Source organism: Orycteropus afer, unplaced genomic scaffold (genome assembly GCF_000298275.1).
Source record: "Orycteropus afer afer isolate SDZICR_OR568_19922 unplaced genomic scaffold, OryAfe1.0 scaffold00026, whole genome shotgun sequence".
NCBI lineage: Eukaryota > Metazoa > Chordata > Mammalia > Tubulidentata > Orycteropodidae > Orycteropus > Orycteropus afer.
The window spans coordinates 12,740,967-12,748,649 of NW_006921613.1; positions in this window are offsets into that span (position 1 = coordinate 12,740,967).

Here is a 7,683-nt window from a genome sequence, read left to right on the forward strand (position 1 = left end):
CTCTGTAAATCTTCACCCAAATCACAATAAATAAAATTAAATAAAAAAAAAGAAATATGAATTTGAGCTCTTAAATTTAGTTAACAATTGCATTTTAGTCTCACAGAGTGACTGACCATTGATACCGATTGCTGTCTACTTTATTCCAACTCATAGTGACCATATAGAGAATGCCTCCAAAAACTGTGTGACTATTACCATTCCTCCCAAAATAATGTTGTTTGTATCAAACCAAACACACTGTCAATGAGGTGATTCTGACTAATAGTGACCTTACTGGACAGGGTAGAACTGCCCCATAGGGTTTCCAAAGCTGTAAATCATTATGAAGCAGACTACCTTATCTTTCTGCCACAGAGCAGCTGGTGATGTTCAAACCACTGACCTTTTGGTTACCAGACCCCCTATGTTATTTATAGAAGTGCCTTAAATGGAAAGAGCAAAAATAAATAGTGATTTATGATTCAGCTTCAGTTCAAGTCAGCTCTGAAAAGGCCGAGGGTCAAAACAAATCAGCAAGCCACCAGAACATGCAAAGCACAAGCCCTTCTCTAAGTCAGAAGGCATGACATTGAAGATGAGTAAAACTGTGGGACAACCAGTAGTATAGAGAATGTATGGAATCAAAGAAGGCAGTACTTCAAGAGAAAAGTGGAGAACACAGTCATGTGGACAGATATTTGTTCACTCACTGCTTCAAGGGATAGAACAGGCCTGGGGAGAAAAACAGGGAGAGGAAGAAAGGTTTTTAAGCAGATTGCCCTTAGACAGTTGGGGTGAAGGTCACAAAAGAATGCCATGAATAGCAACAATAAGTTCCATAATTAGGTCTGCATCTGACAGGCCACAGTACAATGTTCTTCTGATAAACTAAGTTGAAGGGGTCCTCTGTTTAAAGATGAACCATCAGGTTCTGTAATGATGAAATCTAAAGGAGCCAGCCCACGCAGTACTAAGACCACCCTGGTCAGGCCACTGTTTTGCTCCTCAAGAGAGTATCTGTTTGTTCTGGGTCATATTACTTTTCTGAAAGACAACTATCCACTCAGAAACAGTCAAGTGGGAACCTCAGAATTCATGTTTTTGGCAAGATCTGCCTTGCCATTCCACTTTCTTCCCGTTTGTACATACTCTCTCTCCTCTCAACACTCACAGCCTGTGGTAGTTCAGTTTGTGTGTCAACTTGGCTGGCCCTGGTTGAGTAGCTGGGCAGCTGGTGGTAGTTAATCCCCATGACGAGAATGGCAATCAGCTCCATGGTGGGATCTACCACAAGCAGCTGAGTAGCTGCCTTTGGGAATGTGGTCTGCTTCCTGCATATAAGGAGAAGTCTTGGTAATGGCTTCAAGCCTACGGCACACTTAGACCCTGCATGGAGCCATGTCATTGCTCAGCAGCCTGCTATGCTCTGCCAACCTTGGGACTTACAATGCACTTAAGTTAGTGGTCTGTTGTGTGGTTTGGTAACATCGGGACTGTGCCTTTTTACTTGTCAACCTTGGGGCTTCTCAGCCTCAGCAGCCAGTAGCTGTCTGAGTGAAGAAATGCCTCTAGCTCCAGTGGGTCAGGAGCAGGAGGCAGAGCTGGACCCCAAGGTTGAGGGGCTTTCACCCAGCCCCTAGAGCCTGGCACTTAGCACTTGGACTTAAAGCCTCCAAATTGTAAAAATAAACTCCTGTTTATTAAGGCCATCCCTTTTGTGGTATATTTCTTGTCAGCGGTACTAGGTAACCAGAACACAGCCTCATCACATCTCCAACGTGAGAGCTACCCCTAGGCTTCTTCACATAACTCATCACATTAACTCAGAAGTCCCAGCTATCTCTTATCCCTTCTCCTCTAATCCCTCTTTGACCATGCTTACTACTTGCTCTGACTTCAGCCTCATACCTCCTAAAACTATTTCATTGAACCCTCTAGAACCTTACAGCAATCTTCAGTAAATCCCCCTCATCTTCAATTTCTTTGGGAACTTCTTCACCTTCTTGTACTAATTGAAACCTACTTTTCTCCCTTAGATCCCTCTTACTCAGAAGCATGAAAGCATAGTTGGCATCCTCCTTGCTCCTCATGACTACTTACAGATCTTCCTCCCTTCTCATTCTATAAAACACAGCTTTGACTTTCAAGTCATCAGACTATATCCCACACTATCCCCTTGGTAAGGAACCCTGGCAACCTGTCTCATAAAGATTATAGTCTAGAAAACTCTGAGTCAGTTCTACTCTGTCATACAGCATCACTATGAGTCGAAATCAACTTGATGGCATTTAACAACCTCCTTGGTTCTTGCCCCACCAGTGCTCAGTGCATTCCCCCTCATTCTTTGGAGACTTTAGTTTCTGGCTCATGATCATTTTAATACTGTCATTTAAATTAGGATCCAATATGATGACCCTTCCAGTAGCCTGTCCTCTCTGTTTCTGCTATTCCTCTTTTCCAAAGATCATGTTGGACAACCTTCCTGAGCCACTCATTTCCACAGCTAAATCCTTGGGTTTGTTGTTACTAATAACTGCAGCTCCTGCAAAACCTCAATTTCAAATATTCTATTTCCTGATTATGATCTCCTATCTTCCCTACTTAGTCCCTCTAACACAGCCACTCTTACAATTATTTGGACCAACCAGAACCAAAAGTACACTTCTCACTATCTCTCACCCTCATGATATCTTCACTTTCTCCTTTCCCAGCTTAAAATCCCATGGTAATTGTTATAATCACATCCTACCTAATATCCTTGCTGCTTTGGTAAAATTTCCTGATGAAATCACAACTTTCATTTAATTTAGCCAGGCACCCACTCCATGCCTGCATCTATGTGCAGCCAAATGTGTCAAATACTTCCTAGAGTATACACAGACAACTTGCATATGGCCTTGCTACCACATGGGTAAATTCTCCATGTTCTCTCAGTGAAGGTCAGCCTCTCCACCAAAATAAAGGAGCTCATTTTCTTCTTTCTTCCCTGTATTATTGAAATGGTAATGTCCTCCTAAGTGGTCTTCCCACATATGGCTTCCCTGCCCACTCCATGAGTTACCTCCCACAGTCCCTGCTCAACATGACAGCCAGTTTGATCTCATAAAATTGTAAGTCGTATCAATTACAACACTCATTTGCGAAATCCCTCCACAGGCTTGTCATCTCACTGAGTAAAATCCAAATTCTTTCTATGACATTCAAAGCCCTACATGGTCTTTTCTGACCTCATCTCCTACCAACTCTTCCTCTTTCACTCTGATCCTGCCTAACTGGCCTTGTTGCTCTTCAAATATGCCAGGCACTCTCCTGTCTCAGGACCTTTGTACTTACTGTTTCTTCTGCCTAGAATGCTCTGCATGGCTGCTCCCTCATTAATTTAAAGTCATTTTTCAGGAGTTACCTACACAGAAAAGCTTTCTTAGGCTCAATTATGTAAAATCCAACTGCCATGATATTTCACATCTCCCCTCTCTACTTTTATTTTCTTCCTTACCATTTATCTGTATATAAAATGTATGGACATATATAAAACATAGTCAAGCTGAGTATATTGTCTTCTCCACTAGGAAGTAAGCCCCATGAAAGCAGACATTTCTCTCTATTGGGTTTACTTCAGTATTCCTAGTGCACAAAACAATGAATAGCAATACATACTTGCTGAAAAGTATCTATTCATTCAGTGAACAAATAAATAAGTGTATGGATGATGTTAATTGCTGCTGAGTCAATTTTTGACTCATAGAGACCGCATGTGACATAGTAGAATCTATAAGGTTTTTCTAGGTTGTAATCTTTATGGGAGCAGATCACCAGATCTTTCTTCTATGGAGCTGCTAGGTGGGTTTCAATTGCCAACCTTTTGGTTACATTGTGCCATCAGGGCTCCTACTACAAATTATTAGGGAAAGAGAAAAATGAACATTATCAAGATCCTTCACATGTAAAATTAATATTCAGACATATCTATTTTTACTACAAGATATCGTATGGATGAAATCAGAATTTCACAGGGATCCAAGGATACAATAGTCATCAAGGTGGGTGGTGCATGGACAATACAACTCACTGGTCAACACAAAAACATTAACAATTAAAGCATATTCTTGGACAATTCCAAAATTATCGTGTTTAAATTTAGCAGCAATTTCCTTAAGGAAGGAGATATTTTGGTGCATCTTATCCTTTGAGGTAAACTAAAACTTCACGTTTGATGTCTCCTTCCTATTTTCTCAGGAGCTCTCGTGGTGTAGTGCCTAAGGCATTTGACTGCTAACCAGAAGCCTGGCAGTTCAAACCCACCAGCCACTCCTTGGAAGGAAGGTTGGGCAATCTATTTCCATAGTGATACTGGCTCAGAAACCTAAGGAGAGGTTGCTATAAGTTGGATTCGACTCCATGACAGTGGTTGCATTTTTTTTTTCGTTCCTACTTTCTCATTCTCTTTCTTTCTCTCATACAATACAAGAAGTACATGACCAAGGGATGGGATGTCAGGCCATGTGTTTTCCTGCCTGATATTAGGAAGAAATTACAGTAAACCTACACAGTTTATGTTTTTCAGTTCCCCTTCCCTCTAGACTTAAAAAAAAAAAAGAAAGATAATTTTTAAAGATTTTAAATGTCTCCCAGGATCATATTTGTGCTTCTACAATGCATTTTTATTATGTATCTTTAGATATTTAATTAGATTTTTTGGTGGATGGTTAATAAGACAACACATTATTAAAAATTATTTCTCCCTCTCCCCCTCAACACAGTAGAATCCTTCAATGATATAAAGATTGCCTTTTTATCAGAAGCTCTCAATCTGTCCCAATTTTGCATAAGTCATTGTGCATTTTGTCAGTTGCAACACTTGAAAATAAAAGAAGAGAATTCACTTTTGACTTTATTACACCAAAAATGTCTGCATGATAGATGGGACCACTGCAGATACTGTGGTTCCCTGGTTTCTAGTGTTAGTCACAGGTTATTTTATCAGCTACAAAGTAATAGTGGGTGATTAGAATGGAAAACACTTGCTATTTTCTGGAGCTTCAATGAAATGCTAATGAAAGTATCTGAGATTTTAGAAACCCTGCTTTGATTTCTGTTAGTTTACATCACTTGATGATCTCACTGGTGAAAAGGGTTCTAAGAGCCACTTTTGATGAGTATATCTCATCTTTGCTCTAGTTTTAGGGAGAAGCTTAGGTCAATGGCTGGAAAATGAAATGACCTTTTTGAATTCGGGGCACGGAAAATAATAAAAGAGGTATCCAGATCAAAGAGATTCTGAGAAAATGGATTCATGTGGGCTGTCAGTAGTGTGATTATGAGGTGTGGAATCCCCTTGAGGTAGAGAATTCAGCCTTTGGTCCTGTTTCCTAAGAGCTGGACCATCCCAAACTCACTGCCATTGAATCAATTCTGACTCACAGTGACCCTATAAGGACAGAGTAGAACTGCCCCATAGCGTTTCCCAAGGCTGTAAGTTTTTACTGAAACAGACTTCTTCATCTTTCACCTGTGGAGTGGCTGCTGGGTTTGAACCGATGACTTTTTGGTTAGCAGCCAAATGCTTTGACCTGCACCAGAGAGCTCCTTGATAGCTGGACCATACTTGAGGCCAATCGGTAGGCAACATCCTAACAATGAGGGGCCATCTAAGCACTTAATGATGACTAAACCTCAGGAAGCATGATCAAATGTTTCATGACCACATAGTGAGGCCAATGAAGGTTTTGGAAGATGGAGACTCAGAGGAACTTCTTGGGTGTTTAGAGTGAACATCTGCTTTAGGGAGGATAATGGCATCTCCTGAGGACATGGAAGTTCTGTGCCAATGGATACCCAATCCAGATCTCATACTATGTTTGTATCTTTTATCCTGCTAGATTAACGATAGCCCTTTCCACAGTGTTTGTGAGTCATTTAACAAATAGGGAAGGGACTGGTACCTGCTGACCTAGTCCCAGGTAAATAGGGATGAGAGATAGAAATAAAGGGCTATTCTGGCAGCTGGGGTCTGGACTGACCAGAGTAGGGAAGCTCAGATTTATATAGGATGCAGTTGGCATGTGGTGTGGGATTTATTACCCATCACACTTTGGTGTAAGAAATAAACAATCTCAGATTTCTGGGACTGGTTTGATACAATAGTAGATAAAGGATCAATTCACTTGAACAGTCTTGGGCTTTGGATTGATCTACTATAATTATTTCAAATTATAATTTTCAGGCTTCTACCAAAAAAAAAAAAAAAAAAAAAACCTATTGCCATTGGGTCAATGCTAAAGTCCCTGGTTGGTGCAGTTAAGTCCCTCAGCGGCTAATCAAAAGTCTGGAGATTCAAGTCTATCTTTTGAAGAAAGGCCCAACAATTTACTTTTGAATAATCACCCATTGCAAACCTTATGGAGCACAATTTAGGCTAACAGTGAGTTGTAAACACATACAAATTTGGATGGAGTATTTTAGGACAATATTTCCAATGTTTAATTTAATTTAATCCTCTCTTTTTGTTTTAACCTTTCCAGATTAGTCTCAACATGTTGTGCCCCAAAGAAGCATTAAACCAGGTTCTATCATGTGGGCAGAAATAGGCCATAGCCAACCTTGAAGAAGTTATTACTTACTTTTGTTCTCTTGAAAAAATGAATCAGTAGAAAGAAGGGTGGATTCTAATAGAGAAAGTAGCATGACACTTCCATGTGGTTGGAAGTCTTAGAGCCATGGAATGCCATTATTAAGGAGGATGATAGTGCACATAGGTAAGCATCTCCACAATGGTGAATTTTGAATGGTGTGCAAACTTTATCCCTAAAAATAAGTGAAAGGATGGTACTCTGGTATTTCACATATCAGGCAGTTTCTCTTACCCACATCCATTATGTTAACATCTTTCTCTTTCATTCTGGACAAAAATGTGGACCACTATGTTTAACTTCATCCATTATTCATGGTCCTCGATTGTTTCTAACATTAGTACATGAACTAGAAGCTCTGGAGGATTTTCTATGTCATGTGTAATTTTGGAATTCTGTTTATTATCTAGGTATCATTTTTCAACAATCACAGCTTTATTCTTAAAAGACATGTAGCCAACAGTTCTTTGCAGGGGCAAAGACTTCGGTGTGCTCAAGAAAATTGTGTTTTTTGACCCAAGACATTTTCCTCCCAATTCATATTGATTGTCTACAACATTTATAATGAAACGGAGTCAGAGAGTAAACTCAGGGCTATGGAGGTATATTTGTCTTACAGATCAAACACTTAAAGCAGGATTTATAGAAGCAAAGGGCTGTGGGTCAATATCTTAAAAAAAAAAAAAAAAAAGTCCTAGATTGTAAACAAGCAAAAGACTTTCTGAGGTGTGAAGGAGACAAGAAAGGAGAGTAGAGAGTATGGAGAGGAGGAAAAGGAGCAGGAAGATAAGCAGAAAATCGAGTTTAATAAAAGTCTACTTCTGAAAAGAATTAGAGAGAGAGAGAGAGATCTGAGAAAGGCTGATTCACTACAAGGATCCCTTCCTCCAGGGATCCTTTTCTCTCCATCTCACTGACAAGGATCTTATTGTAAATAGCTCTTCCATTCCCTCTGTGCTCTCCCTTTGGAATAAATCTATGACATTGAAATTTCAGATCAGTGCATGCCTAAGCTCCAGGGACCAGTTCAGATATCAGTCAAGAACAATCATAATTGACTTTATTGTCATTC